A 22,130-nucleotide genomic window follows, 5' to 3' on the forward strand; every position below is an offset into this window, starting at 1 on the left:
GAGAAATGAATATACTGACCACCTCTTAACTTGCTATAGTTATGATGCTCAGCACAGAAATTACCACAAGTGGTGTGTGCGTCTGTAACTTCAGGTGAATCCCAACCACGTGTTTCTTTTTCGGAGTAAACATAAGAATGGTGAAAAAGTGACAGGCAATGAGGGCGGCACCAAGAAACGAAAACTACAGCAGCCCACTAAAATTTATTTAGCTGCTGGCAAGTCTGTAAAAGGGGTCTCAACACTAAACAGCTGAAAACATAAGATGGCAGTATAGAGTATCGTAAGAATACACACAATGATCTTTCGAGAGGAGGGAATCCAGTGAGACCTGATCTCCTTTCAGCTGTGTCGATTGCCTGGGGAGCAGTCAAGTTATTTGGCCTGAGCCCCTCCCCTATCCCACAACTCTGGATGCAATTACAAATTGTTGTGTGTAAAGAGCTGGCTTGGGTTTGGCTTTGAACCATGTCACCAGCCGCTTCAAACAGATCAAAACAATGTCGTGATCAAGCATAGCAAATGCTTCCGAAAGCTCTTATAGAAGCTAGCAAAGAATGGGGTCAGTGTGTGCATGCCCATTCCCTCGATGCCGAGGGGACTGATTTGCATAAAATGTAATGTTTTAGATTTAAGTACAGCATTTTGTCAAGGTGGGCCACACACACAGCTGATAATACATCTGATCACTTTCATTTATTTATATCCCGTATCTCACCCAATGGAGGAAAATATTAATTCCTGCACATGGGAAAATACCACCACAATTGTTATTATTTTTTTAAAAAAACATTACTGTATTTACAATTAAGACAATGCATACGCACGAGACACGTGCATACTGCTTTTATCCCACCCTTTTGTTCCTCACTGTACTTTTCATCCAGCTAGGAGTATCTCTTTTCAAAGGATTCACAGTCAAAATCATGTCCTGTGAACTGGACCATTCTCTTCAGCTGCCAAGATTCCTCAGGAACTGAATAATTACTAGTAAGCCAGGAATGAAACTGGACACAAGGATGCAAATCCTTGCTGTTCTCCATTCAGATTCTTTAAAAAAAATCTTTGTGGGCTTCAACTGAAAAACATTTCATTCAGTCTGTTCAGGAAACTCCAGAGACTGACAAGTCAAGCATCAACTTCAATTTGTCTTTAACATTATTCACTTTTAATCCTCTCTCTCTCAACCACTTGAAAGGATTTGGCACTTCAAAAAGAAAAGAAAAAATCCTGTCAGATATCCCCCAACCCCAACCCCACCCCTAGTGCAGCACAGGGTTATTTTTTCAAAGCAACTTTCCATTTCCTTTCTAACAGAGATGAAGTTATAACAAAGACTCCAGGAAATGTGAGCCCAGGAACCTCCAAGTGACCGTCATCTCAAAACAAAACATTTAGACTGTTTTCCTTCACATGTATAGAATAATGAGGCATATTAAATACACAGCTCATTGGTCTACAGCTGGGGGTAGGGGAGGTTTGATACCATAAAGCAATAAGAAATGTTTTTGAATTTGCTCCAGTCTCCCAGTTTCATAAAACAGCCAGTTTACCAGATAACAAAAATGAATGTATACACTACAGGCCAATTTCTCTTGGATGCTTCCTGATTCTACTTCCAATCTAGAATCTATACCATATGGAAAGTTCTGATGCAGTTTCAAGTAACCTAAAAAAATGTTAGTTACACATAGATACAGCATGCAGAGAACACCTCAAAATCACCATAAAGACTCACACGTAGGACTGTGGGTTATTGGGAATAGTGCTTGCACACAAGATTTGTGAAGCTACTAAATTCACACTGAGGCAGTAGAGATTTCTTCTTGAATGGTGTGGCGTTGACACAGAGCCCCCTCCCCCCGGTCGTTCCACGGACTACTGACGTCTATTCTCTTCCACTGCCACCAACCAGGTTTCCCCGGTAAGATATTCAGACTCAGTCAGGTTGTAACGTATTAACAAAGATTCCAGTTTATTGTGAACGCAAACAATTTTAAAATACTTTGAAACACTGTAATCCGATTCACTCTCTCTGTCTCCCCTCTGTGTCTAACCCACTCTGACTCCTATGCCTCCCACCCACAAGAAACCCAACCGAACTAGCTGTCTCTCTATTTCCAACTGTCTTCCCAACTGCCTAATCCTCTGGCTAAGCCTTTTAAAAGCAGGTAGGCTCCGCCTCTGGGCTTTTCTATTGGTCTACCTATTAACCCTTTCTCTCCCCTGTACAGACATTTCCAAAAGAACGGGCAAACGCCACAAATGGTATACACTACAGACATTGTTATATCTTCAGAAGACATTATGGTCAACAAGATTGCTATTAGACTTTGCCACGAATTTTCCCACACTGAAAAATGGAACCTCTATTTTCAAAGATACTGAAGGAAACCATGCTGGGTTAGCCATAGGATACATAAATGAATAATGTGCTCTAAAGTCAAAAAGATAGGTTGAGGTGATTGCTTTTGCATATCACACACACACATACACACACACACTGCTTTGATGGGGTTGTTTTCTTTACAATCAAGTGGTGCATTAATTTTATGAAATAAATAAGGTTTCATAAAGTCTTGATCCCATCCCTCCATGAATGCAAGTGGGTATGAGCAAACCTTTCACAATCAATCTGGCTGAAGACCTTCAATTTGTAACAAACCAGAGCAAACGACCTCCTGCACACAAATGCAGCAGCAGCCTGGTAACCCCAACACTACCCCCCCCCCAGAGCAGTTTTTGCAGGCAAGAGAGATGGAGAGCAATGCATTGGAGCAGGGAATTTCAGTCTTTCCTGCCTGACCTGATCCAAACCGCATGCAAAGTAGCCCATTCTCCTGTTCCAAAGTCATTTTCAAAAACGTAAAAAGGTAAAGGTAAAGCTACCTCTGACCATTAGGTCCAGTCGCGGACGACTCTGGGGTTGCGGTGCTCATCTCGCTTTACTGGCCGAGGGAGCCGGCGTTTGTCTGCAGACAGCTTCCGGGTCATGTGGCCAGCATGACTAAGCCGCTTCTGGCGAACCAGAGCAGCACATGGAAATGCCGTTTACCTTCCTGCTGGAGCGGTACCTATTTATCTACTTGCACTTTGACGTGCTTTTGAACTGCTAGGTGGGCGGGAGCAGGGACCAAGCAACTGGAGCTCACCCTGTCATGGGGATTCAAACTGCCGACCTTCTGATCAGCAAGCCCTAGGCTCTGTGGTTTAGACCAGCGTTTCTCAACCGCTGTTCTGCGGCACAGTACTGTGCCGCCCAATGCTGGCTGGTGTGCCGCGACGCCTGGCGGCCGCCAATCTATCACAGGACATTCCTACCTGCAGGGAAAGAAAACAGGAGCAGCTTACTCGCATGTAAGCGGCTGCCACTTGCTTTCCGTGCAGGAAGAGGGGACACGCGGGGCTTTCCTCCCTGCAAGGAAAGAATGCAGCAGCCGCTTACTCGCATGTAAGCAGATACGGCTTTCTTTCAGTCCAGGGAGAGGGGATGCACGGGGCTTTTCTCCCTCACGGAGCTTTCCTCCCTCCTCCCTCGCGGAACTTTCCAGCTTTCCTCCCTGCTCCCTCCTCCGTGCAGGGAAATAAAGCGACACCCGTTTACGCGCGTGTAAGCAACTGCCGCTTTATTTCCCTGCAGCTTCTTTCTTTCTCTCCCCACCCCCACTCGCCTCGGTGCCTGGAACAATAGAGTGCGAGTGGAGCCGGCTCTGGGCTGCGCTCCCTCCCCTTCTCCCTCTCTCCACCTCTCCTCCCCTCTCTCCGAATGAAATCTACCTTAGCATGCCTGCAAGTAAGTGCATTTAAACATCTGTGCATTTAAGCACTGTTGTCTCTCTTTTGGCTTCATTTACTGGTATTTAAAAAGCGGGGAGAGGAAGAGATACAGAATAAATTACAGTCATAATTATATAGTCAATATAGGGCGGCACAGAGTTAATTTTTTAAACTTTTTTAATGGTGGTGTGCCTCCTGATTTTTTTCATGGAACAAGTGTGCCGTGGCCCAAAAAAGGTTGAGAAACACTGGTTTAGACCACAGCGCTACCTGCGTCCTTAAAAAAGTTAAACATGCCATTTAAAACCCTACAGGAGAAAAAGCCATTGGTAAGGGGAATTTGGAGAAGAAACTAAAATGAAAATGTTGCGCTCCAAAACAGATTACCATGAAAAATTATTTACCAACTTTCTGCAATTGAATAAAAATATTAAAAGTACTAGCTTTTAATGCAACACAGCGCTGTTGAGCAATCATAGCATGTTTGAAGGTAATGTCTAGTTTGACCCTCCGTCTTAGACTGAAGGATGACCTACACTTTAAAACTTCTGGAGCTTGTTACTCTATAAATATGGGAAATGCCTGTCTCTGTACGAAAGCCATTCCTGGATTCACAAGCCCAGCTCCAGCCCAGTACTACATCTGTAAATTGTTAATAGGAAGGTTGTAACTAACATATAGCTTCTTCCATTAAGGCATGCTCCAGAGATGCCAGAGCTATTTTTTTCCTTTGTAGTGCGTGCACATGCGCGCCTTGAATCTGTGATAGTAGATGTTGCAATTATCAAAGCTTCCAATTCATTGATGTTTCCTTCCAACTATACAATGCTATTCTATCAGAAATGTTGCTGTTCCACACCACAATCTTAAGCGTGAAGAGAAGGATCAAAATCTCCTGCACATCAACAAGGATCACATGTGAGAAAAATGCAATTATACTACACATCACTTCTGCTTAAAAAGTAAGCGCATTGTTGATATAAAAGTAATGGCATCCTTAGTTTTTCAAAACTATCCAATTAAGTATACATTCTCCATCCCATTTTTTTCAAATTTCAAGTTTATTGACGATTCCAAAACATTAGGCCCCAATTTTTTCTTGTCAGCTGCACAGGCAATGGTATCCAAACAAAACCAAGCCACCTGGACTATTAATAACTGCCCCCCCCCCTCATTTATATATCTTTAGTGATGTTTAAGTCAATTCTAGTTTATTCCATATCAGTATGAAAGCTGGCATTTATCCATTTCACATTACTTATGGTGATACCATCTTTATTAAGAGAGATATGACCATGGATCGCTAGTGGGAAAGAGTGCTAAGGCCCTCACAACTTGCTTGTGGGCTATTGTGAGAACACAATGCTGAACTAGATGGCTCTTCCCATATGTTTGGGGTAGTTTTTCCTACTTAGTGCCTAATTTACACTCCACAATGCTGAAAGCAATTTTAAAAACATGCATTATACATTAATTAACTTCTATTTTTAAAATTCTCACCAGGGCTTGTTCAGCTTGGTGTCAAAACATACACATGCAAACTGCTACACAGCAAGCTCGAAACAGGGCTTAGGAAAAAAAACAACTTTCAAGATCTTCATGTTTTCCTCCTTCAGCTGCTTTCCAAGGCAGAGAGAGTAAACAGCCTTCTCCCAGCTTTCTTCTTTTCCACACAGCTGAGAGTGTAGGATGTTTACACTACCTGTCACTTGGAATTTTCCTGGATCAAATGCAAACCAAGCACTGAAGTTCATAAGCAGATGTAAAGGGGGGGGGTATGCGGAGATATCCACTGCATTAGGGAGAGATTCGTTTCTTAGAAATCCAGTGTTTTCTTTGCAGGCAGAAAGTGTGGCGATACAGCTTGGAGGAAATTGTCACGCAAAAAGTTTCCAACATCTCCAGAGGATTAACACGGTCAGTATGCTTGCGCTAGATCAGTGTCATCAGGATTCAGCCCATTTCAGGTCAAAGTATTCCCAAGTCTCATGATGATGTTCCTATAAATGAAGAAAAATTGTGAACCAAAATATTTTTCTATTACAAGTGGTATTCATCCCTTCGTCCCCACCCATAACCCCTGGATTGAGTTTTGTACCTCTGTCACAAACTATCTGCAGATTAAAAAGGAAGAGATTAAGAAGTTTATTAAATGTTTTTACACTCTTGGATTTTGTTTATCCTTCCTTTTTTCCCTCTGGCAAACGGTCACCAGATTTAGTCTCCATTCTCAGTGATGTTCTGGAGTTTCGTGTTTTCCTTGCTCTGAACTGCATAAATCCTATATGAGGCGAGCCAGCTTCTATCATAATGCATTTTAAGACAAAATGCTAAAGGAGAGACAACAAACAGGGAGGCAACGCAAAATAAAGCACTAGGTTCGAACCAAATAGTTTGAGTTTTTTAATAAAATTAGTTGCAGAGAATGAACTGGTATTATCCTGTAATTGGAAAGCCTTATAGAAAGAAGATGCCTTATAGGGTATGCCGCTTGTTTAAACCACAAATTCTCAAATCTCTGTTATTGTAAGAGATACTAAAAATACTGACCTTCAGGCTACCAAAGAAGGCAGTAGACAAACAGATGCACTTATCCATGCAATCTTGGAGCAAATTTACTTGCATCCCATGTGCTTTGCATAGACTCCTCTGACTGTAGACCAGCCTAAATGCTGCTAACCTTATTTGTGTGGCATTCTCACATGATGTCTTTGCTCACTTGCAATGTGCGTGTGTGTGTTTAGGTGTTGGGTCCCGTGCTTTCCATCTCAGGCATTCCGTCATTAGAACGTTAAGAGAATCCCTGCAAGATCAGACGAAAGGGTCATCTACCTAGCATTCCTGTTCTCACAGTGGCTAAGCAGATACCTGCAAGCAGGACCTGAGTCGTTGTTTGCTGTGCTATCCTACTTGCCTAGCAAGTGCCGCTTTCAAGGTAAATTCATGTGGGATGCAGCTTGGAATGAAGTTATTTGTCTACCATAAGGTTTTGTGTGGTGGCCAAAGTGTCTGATTTTGCAGGAAGGGGAGGATATCTAGTTTTCTTTTAAGTCTGGTCTTGTGTGACACACTGCTGGAAATGTCTCTATTCCAGCCGGCTTATGCAGGCCATTAAGAATACATCTTTCCATAACAGTTAGCTTATTTCTGATTTTAAAATTTGTATATGGTTTTTATTACTGCATAGTTTTATATATGACTGTCAACTGCTAATATTTTTATGAATAGCGGTATATAAATGTTTCTTTCTAAATAAACTAGAGGCATGAAGGGAGGGGGCATCCTGCTTGACCATATTAATTAAGCATCAACTACAGAAAAAGAAGGCAAAAGTTCTATTTCAATACAATGGATTTTAGCCCTCATGGAAGCAAAAACCAAGGGCAGGTTGCTAGAAATTATTTATCAACAAGACAACAGATGAGTGCCCTGTATTTATTACATTTGGAATCATCTTGATCTGTCAAACCCATCTAGCAGTGTTTTGAACCTTTTGTGTTTTGAAGTATCTCAAAGACTGGCTTTTCTACTGTTGGTATGACATAGCACAAATAGCCTGGTATCACCATGTTTAAGGAGATTCTGTATGAACACAGTCTCTGCAAGCACACAAAACTGTTGTGTGCCTTTATTTTAAAGACACTTGTTCCACTGTGAATACCCACTGGAAGTGGAAGTGGCATAACCTGTGCCATTCGTAGCCAGATTCTAGCTAGAGAAGCATGTCTGAACACAGATTCACAAATGGTTGCCTCAGGAGAGATATGGTCTTACCACAAATACTTTTTGTTCACCCACTCATTAACCAAGAACCCTCTGTCCTAGTTCAGAAGGCGTTAAGAATTCAAACAAGCTTTGCCAGTAATACTGTACTGATAGCCTAAGGGAAGCCATTCCGTTCCTTAATGTCACTCAAAACAGAGATGCTGCAACAATCCACAATATTTTAAAAGTAAAAAGTTCACACACACACAAATGCTAGTATCATTGCTGCATTTTGCAGGAGCAGAATTGTTTAGTAGCACCTTAAAGACCAACTAAGTTTTTATTTTGGTATGAGCTTTCGTGTGCATGCACACTTCTTCAGATACACTTGAAACAGAAGAGTCAGTCCCTTATGTATATGCAGAGGGTGGTGGAGGTGGGTGGGAATGGGTGATGGGCTGATGGGAGTGGTAAACCTGTAGATGGCTGTTAACGACTGCTGATGACTGCAATTGGTCCTGCGGGGGGGAAGCAAGGGCTGAGGCGCTAAAGAAAGCAGAGAAACCAGTAGGAGAACACTTCAATCTCCCAGGACATTCTATACAAGATCTCAAAGCAGCTGTTTTATTACAGAAACATTTCAGGAACAGACTGAAAAGAGAAGTTTCTGAATTGGAACTCATTACCAAGCTTAAAACCATGGAGCCACCTGGGATGAACAAAGACATTGGATTCTTATCTCATGCATGATCAAGCTTTCTTTAGCGCCTCAGCCCTTGCTTTTCCCCCACAGGACCAATTGCAGTCGTCAGCAGTCGTTAACAGCCATCTACAGGTTTGCCACTCCCATCAGCCCATCACCCATTCCCACCCACCCCCACCACCCTCTGCATATACATAAGGGTCTGACTCTTCTGTTTCAAGTGTATCTGAAGAAGTGTGCATGCACACGAAAGCTCATACCAAAATAAAAACTTAGTTGGTCTTTAAGGTGCTACTGAAGGATTTTTTTTATTTTGCTTTGACTCAGACCAACACGGCTACCTACCTGTAACCAGAATTGTTTAGAAAGAGAAAAATCGCCAGGCCTCCTCTGTGCTTTCTGTTCAACTCAACAGCTCTGGTTCAGTGGATTTCACATGCTTACTACCCCTGTTAGGGCATGGGTAGGCAAACTAAGGCCCAGGGGTCAGATCCGGCCCAATCGCCTTCTAAGTCTGGCCCGCGGGAACCAGCGTGTTTTACATGAGTAGAATGTGTCCTTTCATTTAAAATGCATCTCTGGGTTATTTGTGGGGCATAGGAATCCATTCACTCCTCCCCCCCAAAAAAATATATATAGTCCGGCCCCTCACAAGGTCTGAGGGACAGTGGACCAGCCCCCTGCTGAAAAAGTTTGCTGACCCCTGTGTTAGGGATTGTGTGGCATTGTTTTGGCATTGCAATCTGGCCAAACCAAAATGGCTTGAAACCTACCGTAGTAGGCCACATTTCTCAGTGCCTCAGAGTCAATCTTCTATGTCACGGAATGGCATAAATCCTCAGTTTGCAGACTGGAAAGTCGGGTTCTCCCTCTTTCTAATGAAAGGGGTGCTCTTGACCTAAGTTTGCTTTCTCTTAACAAGTTCTGCTTACAAGTTCTTTAACCGTCTGGTAAATTTCCACTATGCTCAGTAGAACAATGACCTCCTCACCAGACAGACAAATCTAACTGAAAAGGGAGGGAGCCCTGAATGCACCAGGGTGGGGTAGCTCCCAGGGTGCTGGAGGCAAATCTGGTTTGAATCTCTTACAAACCAGAAGTATGCCTTTGGTGAAAATGGGCAAGTCACCAACTGTACAGTGGTACCTTGGTTGTCGAACACCTTGGCTCCTGAACAAATCGGCTCCCAAACACCGCAAACCTGAAAGTGAGTGTTCTGGTTTGCGAATGTTTTTCGGAAGCTGAACGTCCGATGCAGCTTCCAATTGAATGCAAGAGTTCCTGCAGCCAATCGGAAGCCGCATCTTGGTTTTTGAACAGTTCCAGGAGCCGAACACACTCCCAGAACGGATTAAGTTCGACAACCAAGGTACCACTGTATTTAGTCTCTCAGGACTTTTGTGAGGTATAAAATGAGGCAGCCAAGTGCATGCTGCCCTGAATTCCTTTGAAGAATAGAAAAGCAAACAATATATGTGTGGTACTCAGATGAAGTCTAGGAGTCTATTGGACCTTTCTTCTCAAACTAATACAGGTCACGTTGGTCTTGTCTACGAATTCTCCAGTTATTTGAACACATCAAAAGGCTATTAAAGAGGTGCTTCTGCACACTATTCACCTTTCACAGAGCTACTGGCTACAAAAACAGATCACTAGCTTTCCCCAGCTTGCAAGCTCACACCTTATTTTCTGCTGCTGGTATATTTATTAATCTGATATAGTCTTAGCTGTCCAAGCAGTCAAAACCTTCCAGGGTGGGGGACACTATGTTGTTTTTAGTAAATAATTTCAGCAAGAGAAAAACCTAACACTCTTCCTACAGCTTGGTTCTGATAGCGCTTGTAAGACAAAAGACAGTACATCTGAAAATGCAACAACCACTGAGAAACCATACCTAACTTCTGAAATCTTTTCACAGAAAAGAACCATCTTGACAGCAACAAAGCACCTGCAAGTATGGACACTTAAAAGTCCAGCAGAGCCCTTTGCCGTATTGCCTGATCTCACTGTGACACCGGCTGGCTGACACATGGGCAGCCCCACCCATCTGTCAAATTTGGTCCACAGGGTATGGAGGTAATGGAGATAATGTTCTGGATTGCTGGCTGGAGAAGCAGTAAGTATGCATGATCAAAATGTATGGGGAGGGGGAGAACACCCACACCAAGATATTGCTCTTAACTCAGGGGTAGCCAAAATGGTGCCGTTTGGGAAACTGGGGTAGGCTTTCCCTAGCTGGCATATTGGGCACTTTTTAGGAAGGGGAATAACAGGAACTCTCCACCCATACATGAAGGAGCAATCTTAACATGACAGGCTGGGAGGGGGAGGTCAGAGCCGCAACACATGCCATAAGAAGCAAATCAGATTCTGTTCTTTTAGTTCTTCCTCTCTTCATGTTAGCTAGCTGCTTAGGGATAAAACAGGCAAGCAGCATGTGGCTTCTCCCATTTGCTCAAAACACAATGAGTACGATGTGGCTGGAGTCCAAGTCCTTTGCATGGCAGGAATCCAAGTTCTTTTCCCCTTGCAAAGGATACAGCTTCTCTGGATATGCACAATCTTGTGTCAAGTTCGAATTCATCAATCCATTTCCTCTGCTGGAAGGGAGTTGCTCAGCCAGTTCTCTGAGCAAACAATTAAAGGAGCCAACCGCCCATATATTGTTTACAGAGACAGCAATCTCTCCCATGTGACAGTTTCAGAGGAGTGATACTTGAAAGTTAAGTGAGCCATACCAAGAAAAGCAACCATGTCATGCAAATCAAGGTATTTTGAACACTATGTAATCAAGCACTTTATCCATTTATTCAGTGCACGCACACAAAGATCTCTTTTATGCAATGTTAGAAAAAATGCAATGCCACTTTTAGAGGAAGGCTGTTAAAAAATTAATTTTTGCTCCTCATGCATGGGAGAAACTATGCACCTTTGCATTACTGAGCAAGGAAGCCAGTTTCACATTTATGAAGCTTCCAAACAGTTACTAACATGAGCATTTCACAAGGTTACTAACAGAGTATTTTACAAGGAATTGTTCAGATGAGTTTTTATTCAAGCGGTCTTTCTTTTTACTACTGCTGTAACGATATAGTGTGCAGTATATGTACAGGAGATACGAACTGTATACTGTATTACAACATTGCCTAAGTCTGGGGGTGAGAAGAAATATGCACGGTTTCAAAAGTCAATCAATCAATCAATCACTAAAGGGTGGAGTGGGGTGGGGAATAAGATATCACAAAATAAGGTTTATACACAGGAGTAGAACAACAATATGACAATAACAAGAGTGAAACTAGTTTCTGGGCAAACTGGTTCCAGTGAGCCTAGAGCTGTTCTTCTGTTTGAGAGTGACTCTAAAAATAGTTTCCCTTTACTCCTGGAACATCTCAACCTGCTGAATTGATTAATCCAAGTAAAAACATCCCAGATCAAGACAAGTCTATCAAGTTGTTTGGAAAGTTTGTAGGCATTTTAATTCATTTTAGCCTTACTTTACTGTGGTTTCAACCTTCTGTATGTTTTTAATATAGGTAGTTGTTGTTCTTGTTGTTGTTAAGAGATAATCTTCTTGTTTTATCTTTTTTTGTAAACCACTTCGAGGTTTTCCTACAATCAAGCATCATATATACACAATATTGAAATGAACAAGTAAATAATAAAAGATCAGGCTCTCCCAAATGGCAGACCAGGCAGGCCGACAGGCCACAGAAACCTTCTGAGCCATGCCAAACCCATGATTATAATGAGAAATCCAGGATTTAATATATTTATTCATAAATCCCTTACCTGCATTTCACCTTAATGTCCCAGGGCAAGTTACAATAGCAAACACAACACAGTTTAAAACAAGATAAAACCAAGAATCCATAACGAATGGAAAAATCTGCCAAATTAATTTGATTTTTCAGGTAGGACACAAACATATGGTTACTGGCCACCCCAATCTCTGCTGAGCAGTGCGGGATTCCAGGGGCCTTGGCACTTAACCAGGGTTTATGTTTCCCTGGGGGGGGGGGAGAATGAAGCTCAGAGGAGACTGTAGTGTCTTTATGAAATATGGTTTACCTACACATATTTACACCTGAGTCTGGATGGAGGATGGAGAGTTCCGAGCATCAAGAGGGGCCTGCTTCCCACAGCAGCACAACATAGGATTCAAAAGCAGCCAAAACAACATCTCTGTGTCTCTTCCACACAGCTTGTCCATCCCTCAGACCAAATGGCATCTCCGCCCCGCCCCCCTTCTTCCCCAAATCCCTGGCTAAAATGCAACCCAAACCTCGTGCAAAAGGAAACCTTTTTCCTGTGGTGACATCACACCCCCACTGTAACCCTGGCAACCTCCCCCTCCCAGCTCTGCTATTTCCTTTTGCTAACTAATACACAGCTGGGGGCAGGACTTCATCCTGCTTCTTGTCTGTCACTGAATGTACCAATGGTTCACCTTTTATCAGGTAATGACTCCACCCCCCACCTCTGTTTTCTTCTATGATGGCAATATCCTGAGGACTTATCTTTTAGGCCTTGCTAAATCCACTGATCAAACCCCACATTTATTGATTTCAAGAATTGTGCGGGCACCCAGGAATTTTAGGGGATCCTTGCCCCTGCAAACCCGCAGTAATATTATACTACTTTCAAAAGCCAAAGTAAAGATATGTCAAAAGCTGATGCTAGACCAACTGATGCTAGAAAGGAACTCCACAATTTGAGGGCCACCACAAAGAAAGCAGTCTTTCATGCAGTCCTTAATATTATAGCCCTAAATATTTAGGGCCAGGTTAAAGTAATCATCAGACTCTGAATTGGGCTCAGTAACACACTGGTAACCAGTACAATTGGTAAATTATGTGTTTTATAAGTTCAGACCACCTGATCCCCACCTATATTATTCGGGCAGCAGCTATATTTTGCACCAGTGAAAATTACTGAATTGTCTTCAAAATGCAGCCCTACATAGACACTGTTATGCTATGACACCGGTCTATTCAGGATGTTACCAGTTCATTAGTAACAGAGGCTAGTCCAGACTGGTCTACATAAGCTAGAGTGACAGCTATAGCCATAAGTTGGTAAAAGACACTCCTTACCACCTCTGCCAAGAATTTTTCTGACAAAGAACAAACACACACATCCAGCAATGGAAATCAAGTCTATCATTTATGGTAGATCTGGTGACTGAATGGAGAAAAGGCCTGGACAGACCCAGCCCCTAAGAAACTTGTACTTCAGATACTGAGGTTTTGTTTTTGGTTTTTTGCAATGAATGGGTCTGACATCCAGGCAGTACTTTTCTGCCAACTGCTGAAAACCTCCCATTCTTGCCCTGGCTTCTCATTTCACTCTTTCCAGGCCTTAATTAACTGCACTGCTATTAAAATTTCACAGCCCACCCCCCAACACACCCGGAGACCAATGCCGGACATCAATATTGTCACGCACTAACAACCTGCTCGCCCCAGCAAAATTGATATAACAACATTGGGTTACTTTGCGGGGCTGGCAAAACCCATACTCTCTCAATCACAGCCTTGACCTCTGTAATGTGGGCATAATAATGGCCCATAACATTATCTGCACTGGCATTTTAAAACTTTTTATGAATTCAGGAGGTGGAATCAATGAAATTAGAAAGTTCATGACATCTTATCTTTGCTGCTACCTTTATTTTTTTAGTTAACACACCCCAAACAGTTACAGTACACTAAAATTCTGGATACCTGAATTGTTGGCCAACAATCACTTCTCCAACAGGGAAGACCAGCAGGAAAGGCGTAAAAGGAAACCAAGAGTCTAGACAAAAGGCATTTCACTCTAGTCTTCTTTGCCTAATGAGCTTGATCTGCTTTCTTAAATGCCGATAGTTACTATGACTTCATAAACCAGCCAAAAAATTACACTGAAAGGCATTTCTCACAAGGCTAGTTATTTATCAAACAAATGAGGAGAACAGTGCGTGCACATCTTGGCGTCTACAAATGCTAGAAACTCACTTGAGGAGGGAGAAAAGCAAGGAAAGCAAGCTGGGGATTGTAGAGGGGGTCTGCCCCCCCTTGCCCCTCTACAGGCTCCCCTGTCCCAACCTGTGAACTTGGTCCTTCACAGGAGTCCACCTCTATTCCATCGCATACACAGGACTCATCTTTGTCAATAAGTAGGTATGAAGAATGTAACACCCACCACTATATAGAGTGATATTTTCCAGAGCTGACAAAAAAGTAAAAGTCAAGTTCATATTGCACATAAATAACATATGTTGCTTTATTAAAAACCAGGTGCTTTTTGGAAGGGTGGATATGTCAGTTCTATACCTACGCCAGTAGCATGGCTTATTCTGCAGAAATAGGGAGACTTGTGTTCATCAGAGGCTAAGTTGTGTTAGCACCAAGTTGTATAATGAAACTTTTTTTGGGAGGGCGGACTCCTACTGATGGGAACAACTGAGGTTTTGCATACTTCTGTGGAAACTGCACATCTGGGCATAGCTGGAGGGTGTGAAATTGCTTCTTATCAGTGACAGAGAAAGAGGTTGGATCCACAAAAATGCAGTTCCTAAGACTCCCAAGCGGTTTAGCTACATAATACCAAATACGAACAACTACCATTAAACAGCATTTTTGGTAAATTACTGCCATCCGAAATGGGTGGGGAGCATTTTCCAGGATGTGATGCATATCATAACTTTTCATATTGGCTCATGTTGCACAACCACTCACACAGGACAGGCAATTTCGACAGGCGTGCACTGCAGTGCTGACAAACTTTGCAAGTAACTGGAAACTGTTAAGTGCAGCAGTTTCAAAGAAGAGGTAAGTCTGCCTATCTCTCAGAGGGAAATAGTGACCCCGCTCATTTAAAAACTATTATTGCATTAGACACCGAACTATATAATCCCATTAACAGCTGCTGAGTCTTAAGGGCAGTAGAAGTAAATATATTTTACAAAGAGAATCTATTTATGGATTCAAACTAGAACGTTTGCCTGTTTTACAGCTTTTGGTTAGGGCCAGGACCGTAGCTAGGGGGTGGTAAAGTGGGCCCCCGCCAGGGGTGCAGCTGAAGGAGGGGGATGCAAAATCGGCTAAAAATATGTACATAAATATGTCTATAAATAAAAATATCGATTATTGCCTCATAAGAAAAGGTTTTAATTAGAGGGCGAACTGAATGGGTGGAGGAGAGGTGGAAAGAAGAGCTAATTTGTCCATGGCTAGGGAGCGCAATCTGGACAGTTCTGCCAGAGGCACAAGATCACCTAGCTCTGGGGTAGTGATAGGGGAAATCACAGCTATGCCCAATAACTGTACCCTCAATTCAACGTATCAAACAAGCAATCTCCTTTAGAAAAAAACAAAACTGTACAGGAATTCAATTGAAGTCACAGATGCTTGGCACTTCAGAGCCTTGCTGCTTGCAGTTCGAAAATGGATTCTTTGAAAGATATTGTTAAAAATAGCTGCCTCCAAATTGCTTGCATTCAAACAGCACCAAAAAGAACCCTAAAGGAATTTAGCAGGCAAATCACAGAACTGATAGGGATTCATTGAGAACCAATGTGGCGTGTGAATACCAAGGAACAGATATAGCACCTCCCCTGTAAAATGAGACAAGGAATATGGATGGAGCTTGTGTCAGAACAACCACCGTTATTATTATTTTTCATTATGTGGCACATAATTTTTTTTAATAAATAAAATGTTGTAGAGTTTAGTTCTTGTATTCTCTCCCCGCCCCATCCTTTAAAAGTCACTCAGAGTTCTGTAGCTACTGAACGTGCTCAACCTCACTGGGCTGTTTCCTCTTTGGATATATATATATATATATATATATATATATATATATATATATATGCATTTCTGCAAACCTGGGGTTCTCCCAAGCCTGATGGTCCCTGTCTCTTCTGCATACCTAGCACCGTTTTGGAGCGAATGATCTCTACCCCAATATAAGTGTTGCTGACACATAAGGATCATATGTGGTAGTAGAATAACTGTTTTAGTAGGCATCATGTTAGTATAACTTAAAAGGTTACAATGAACAACAAAGCAAAAAGCCTCGAGGGACCAAAACATGATTATCTTCTAAGCTAGAAGGGGCAGAGAGGTGAAGACATTCCACAAATATTTAAACAACAAAAGGAAGAAGGATCACAACTGTTTGTTAAGGCTTTGGAGTCCGTCATGATGAACTCCTGCATTATAAAATTTAATACTACAGTCAAACCTCGGCTTGCGACCGCCTCCGTTTGCGATCGCTTCGGTTTCCGACCACTGCGGACCCGGAATTGTTTACATCCGGGTTCCGCAGTGCTCGGATGCACAGAAGTGATCTGTGCAGCATGCATGCAGAAGTGCTCTATCGGCGCTTCGCGCATGCGCAGAACCGTGCCTCGGGGAGCGGCGAACTCGGGGAGCGACCGGCTCCCCGGAACCAATTGTGGTCGTAAACGGAGGTATGACTGTACACTGCTGGTCAGGGATTATAGGAGCTGTAGTCAACAGTATCTGAGGTTCCCCACATGTTCTATAAGTGATGCTGTGTGCACAGAATACCTTGTTTTAACATCAATTGATATGCTTGAGTAGATCAAGGTTCTTTTACTCCCATTTTCTGTTTCCCCAGCAATATCCAGACAGAGGAGCTTGGCGTTCACAACCGGAGCCTTTCTTAGCCTTTCCTCACTGATAAGAGAAAGTACTCCAACATCACCCTCATTTTAATTGATTCCCCCGCCCCCCACCCTGTACCTCTTCCAGTTCTGCAGTACTGTATACTTCTTGAGATGGGCCAACCAGAACTGCCCTGGATAGTCTCTTCCAACTACAATTCTGTTGCTCAAACAGAGGCTAGAAAATATGGTACAGTAGGTCGTTGCAAGCACAATACTGGACAGGTAGCCTTATGAGAACTACAGGTGAGTATTGGGTGACACTAGTTAGAATTAGTTTAATGTAGGGCTAGATAAACTGATCCAGGTGGGAAAGCAATGGTTCAACTAGTCACACATGCCCAAGATGGATTTACAACTTCTGGTTTCCGAACAGCAGTTCCCCCCCAGCCACACTGCAAACTGCCCTGGAAACAAGAGGTGTTTCTAAAGCAAAACATAGGACATGGCACTCTCCTAACTGTTTCTCCGTTTTAATTAATTTTTGCCATAGGAAAACAAGTGTCCAAAACTCAACATCGCAAGAAGCACTTTCAGCTGTCAGACTAAATGAACTCTTTTCAGACATTAGGAGCAAACACAGAAAACAGTAAAAATAGATGCCTGTCCTGCCAGAAATTACATCATGCTTTCCTTCTAGGAATTTACATACAAAACACAATAGCCTCTTTTCACTACAGTTCCCATGTCATATAGCGGGAATAATTTTGTTTTTAAAAAACAAACATGGAAAAAAAAACACATGCTTTAGGATTTCAGGATGACAAAGGAACTGATGACATGACAGGACTTTAGGGTGCGCAGAGCACTTTACAATGTTAATAATTTATTAACGTGGAATGCATGTCTTGCAGAGCAATCTAAATCAAGATCCAGGCCATGCGAGGATGAAAAGGGCAAGGCCGAACTACATGACGGCTGGAGAAAGAATGCAGGTCTCTTAAAGGGGTTTTAACTATGGTACTCACTCACTTTGCTGGACATTTTGTAAAAACTAATGTGATTCAACACACACACACACACACACACACACACACACACAAGCATTGCCTTCTTTCTTCTAACCATTTTAAGACAACCAAGGAACTGGTAGCAGTGCAGATAGCAGCACACAGGATTCATGTTAGGTTTAACAAGCATGGGCTAAACAAAATGTCACGATGTGTCCTCACCACTCATAGCAGGATTGCTTCCATTCAGGATTCTAGCTAGGCAACAATGACCTCTTTCAGGATACTGTAAGCTGCAAAGCGCTCAAGTGAGGCACTCTACAGTGTCCCCGCCCCAACCCCCCATCTTTTATTTCCCTACTGACACACACAATTTTGTGGCTACTAAGCACACTCGATCCCCATTAAGCTGTTTTTAAGGGTTCTTTTTAAAAAAATTAAAAAATGGCAAAAACCCTGGGATCCCCCACCAATTAAAAAAACTTTGATTTCTTAGTGGTCCCGTATTGATTCCATTTCCATCAGCACACACAACACACAAGTTCTCTATTAGAGGAAACGTTTCTGAACCTTCTTCCCAATAAAGAAATAAAACACTGCATTACTTACTAAAGCCAATTTCACCAATTAAAGAGTATTTCCCCTATTAAATGCCGCACTCATTTACACTGGTGCACTAGAGACCAGGTGATTACGTATCTGAAATTGTAAGACATCTTCAGCGCGATGACTACTTAATCAGATATCATTATTATGCAGATGTTTCTGCTACTTTTGTAACTGTGGGGAGGAGAGAGGGAAATTTGCCTAGGCATCATAGACAGAGCAGCAAGGCAAGTTTGTCTATTGTATGTTTAATTTGTAAGCTAAGTGGAATTGAGGGGTGTGTGTATATATATACTGCACTTTAAAAACAAACTAACAGGGCACACCTTGCAAGAACAGTGGTAGGAGAAGGGATGTCTGAGGAATTTGATATTTGCAAATTCCTATACAAACTGGCCTGATCAGCACTTCCTGGACTACAGAGAACGGTTGTGTTTATTCTTTTTAAATTCTTCACTACCTTGGGTGCCTTGGCAGAAAGGCAGCATATAAATGCAATTAACAAACAACATAGAGTTCTCCTAATGTTTGAGTTTTGGCTCGAAAATGCATTTTTAAAAGCATGCATTTTAAAGAGAACACGTATCTAGAAATACATATTTAAATACATGTGAATTTGTGGGAATATTTTTGTGCAAAAGAATGCACATTTAATGCAAAAATGGGGTGGCATTGACTTATGAGTGACACAGCCTAGAAATACAATGATCTAGACATCCGTAGGCAGGCATGCCCCAGCTCAACAAAGTGAGCTGGTACTCCAGCACTGGCTACCCATAAAAGGTAGCCACTGGCCATCATGTCCTTGTGATGACCTGTGAACTGTAGTTTGGTTGTCATAGCAGGTGGGATGAAGTTCCTGAACTGGGAAGACTATAGCCCCATCTGCAGTATTCCAAATAAAGCAGCTTTATGCTACTTTAAACAGTCATGGCTTCCTCCAACAAATCCTGGGAATAGCTGCTTGTTAAGGATGTTGAGAGCTGTTAGGAGACACCCATAGTCCTCACATAGCTACAATTTTATTTATTATTAATTGTTGTTGTTGTTGTTGTTTTGTACCCCACCCATCTGACTAGGTTGCCCCAGCCACTCTGGGCAGCTTCCAATATATATAAAAACAATAAAACAGTAAACAGTAAAAAGCTTCCCTATACAGGGCAGCTGTCAGATGTCCTCTAAAGGTTATATAGTTACTCATCTCCTTGACATCTGATGTGAGGGCGTTCCACAGGGTGGGTGCCACTGCTGCAAAGGCCCTCTGCTTGGTTCCCCGTTACCTCACTTCCCGCAATGATGGAACCACCAGAAAGCCCTTGGTGCTGGAGCTCAGTGTCCGGGCTGAGCAATGGGGGTGGAGATGCTCCTTCAGGTATACAGGGCCAAGGCGATTTAGGGCTTTGAAGGTCAGCACCAACATGTTGAATTGTGCTCGGAAACATACTGGGAGCCAGTATAGAGCCTTTAGGACCGGTGTTATGTGGTCCCAATGGCTGTTCCAAGTCACCAGTCTAGCTGCCACATTCTGGATTAGTTCTGGTTTCTGAGTCACCTTCAAAGGTAGCCCCATGTAGGGGCTACTGCAGTAGTCCAAGCAGAATTCCCAGAGTTCCCTGGGAAGGATTGTTAATCCACTGAGAATTGTAGCTCTGTGAGAGGAATAGGGGTCTCCCAGAACACTCAGCACCCTTAAGGCACAGTTCCCCTAAAGATACAGTTCCCAGGATTCATTGGGGGAAGCCATGACTGTTTAAAGTGATAAAGAACTGCTTTGAATGCATAGTGCAACTGGGGCCAGAGATGTCTTGTGAACGGTGAGGGAGGTTCCTTGATTCAAGGTCTTGCAAAGGCTTCGAGGAAGATGTACACACATTATCAAGCGGTGTATAGAGGGGGAAAGTTCTCATTTGAAAACTGCAGCACTAATATAAATCTAAATTAGTATCCATTCATTATGCCATACAAATAAAATTAGGCAGCTGTAATAAAACTGTTATGACCTTTAGGTGGCAAATTCTAGGAAGCATGCATATATACAGTAATAAATATAAAAGCACAGCTAAAATGAGTTTTTTTTGCAATTCTCGTTCCTCTCACTCTGTCTCCCTTTAAATTTGAGCAGTCTAAGAGAAATGTGCATCATGAAGGTGTTACCAAGTCTTACAATATTTATAAGTATTCAAAAAAACGTATTTTCAAAGATCTACTTAGAAATTATTCGGCTATAACATTTAAACCACATGGTTGCTTTTATAAATTTTCCTGTATTTGAATATTTCAAAATGGGATGAAGCAAGAATCAATAAAGCACACTTTGTGGTTTGAAGCGAGGCAGTAGTCAAGCGTTCCACAGTGACAGGGGTTAACAAAAAGGAGGGAGAGGTTAAAAGCCCTCTTTAGCAACCCCCCCCCCCGGCATGGTAAAACTGTTTCAGAAAAAACTATGTTCGCTAAAACAGCTGCTCCCCCTTTTTGCCACCTGCAAATGGGATGCTCATTTCAAACCACGCCTATATTTAATGCAAAAATAAATAAATGCACAATTTTCCGAAAAATTTTCCAATTCAACATTTTCTGGAAAGCCCACATCACTGCCAGCCACTTACTTATATTCTATTGCGTTGACAAGTTATTTACTCTACTCCCCACAATGCATTGTTCTTTGTCAAGTTGCTTTTTTAAGGTCTAGATCTTAAGGTAACCTAGAACTTTCTCTTTCTTTTTACAACACGTTAAAAGATTTCTGAATGTTTGACGCCTGTGGCAGCTGGCAGCTGCAAACATCCGACTGAAAGCCCCCTCTGCAGCTTCACAGCTTCCAGTCGAGGATGTTTACAGTCGCTCACTGTCAACAGCAATATACATTCCTTAGTTGTTTTGCTTTATCATTAACCTACACCTAGATTCAGGCAAGTTGACTAAGGTGACTGTTCCCAACTCTCTTCCTCCCGGAGGAAGACTGCTGCAAGAGATTGCAAAGCTTTTCTTTTCTATTTTATGAAGATCTGGTAGTAATCAAAGGTTATGTAACAGGCAGGTGCACCCAAGTACCGTGTTTCCCACATTTTAAGACACCGTCTTATATTTATTTTACCCAAGAAAATAAGCCTATGGCTTATTTTCGGGGGGGTGTCTTTTTAATTTTTTTTTAACTGTAATTACGGCAGCCAGCGTTGCTGCTGCTGGGTTCCGGAGGCAGCCTGCAGGGTCGGTGCCCAGCTGCGCCGGTGCTGGACACTGGAGAGAGCAGGAGACTGAGCAGCCACTGCGGCATCGCGCTGCCAGAGACTCGCAGCCACTGAGGAGCTTGCGGCGCCGGGGCTTGCGGGCGGCTCTCGCCTTTCCGCCCTTTCTCCTGCTCCCGGGGGAGACGTGGCTTCTATTCCCCATTGCCAAGGAAACAGCCCGGGGGAGAGACGCCAGAGCTGAGGCGCCCCCCGCCCGCGGATCCCACGTGCCGCCGAAAACGGCAATGCTTAGGGCCCCCCACTCCTCGCCCGAAGTGGAGTAAGGCCCCCCGAGCGGTCCAGGGCTTGCTTCCGAATGCGCAGGGACAGGACTGCGCTGTTAAACTCTTTGCAAACTCCTTGCCCAAAAGAAAGCTGTCCTGCAGAGTGCCGGATCGAGGAGCCGGTCTGCAGAGTCAGCGCCCAGCAGCGCGGCGCTGGATTGAGGAGGCGGTGCTTCGTGCGGAGCTGCTGGGCGCCGACCCGGC

General features: G+C 42.9%; 1 protein-coding gene across 6 annotated transcripts in view; it reads right to left on the reverse strand.

The window, feature by feature from the left end:
* The window catches only part of B3GAT2 (beta-1,3-glucuronyltransferase 2), a 242,474-nt gene that overhangs the window by 207,596 nt on the left and 12,748 nt on the right, over window positions 1-22,130 (reverse strand). For 5 of the 6 annotated variants that reach the window (XR_015948899.1, XR_015948897.1, XR_015948900.1 and 2 more), the window contains exon 3: window positions 1,949-5,777. The exons of the other annotated variant lie outside the window; for it this stretch is intronic. The gene's annotated coding sequence lies outside the window, so the exon portion shown is untranslated. Of the gene's footprint in view, window positions 1-1,948; window positions 5,778-22,130 lie in introns of those variants that run through there. 6 annotated transcript variants of the gene reach the window in all.

This window comes from Zootoca vivipara, chromosome 3 (genome assembly GCF_965207765.1).
Source record: "Zootoca vivipara chromosome 3, rZooViv2.hap1.1, whole genome shotgun sequence".
In the NCBI taxonomy this organism is placed as follows: domain Eukaryota; kingdom Metazoa; phylum Chordata; class Lepidosauria; order Squamata; family Lacertidae; genus Zootoca; species Zootoca vivipara.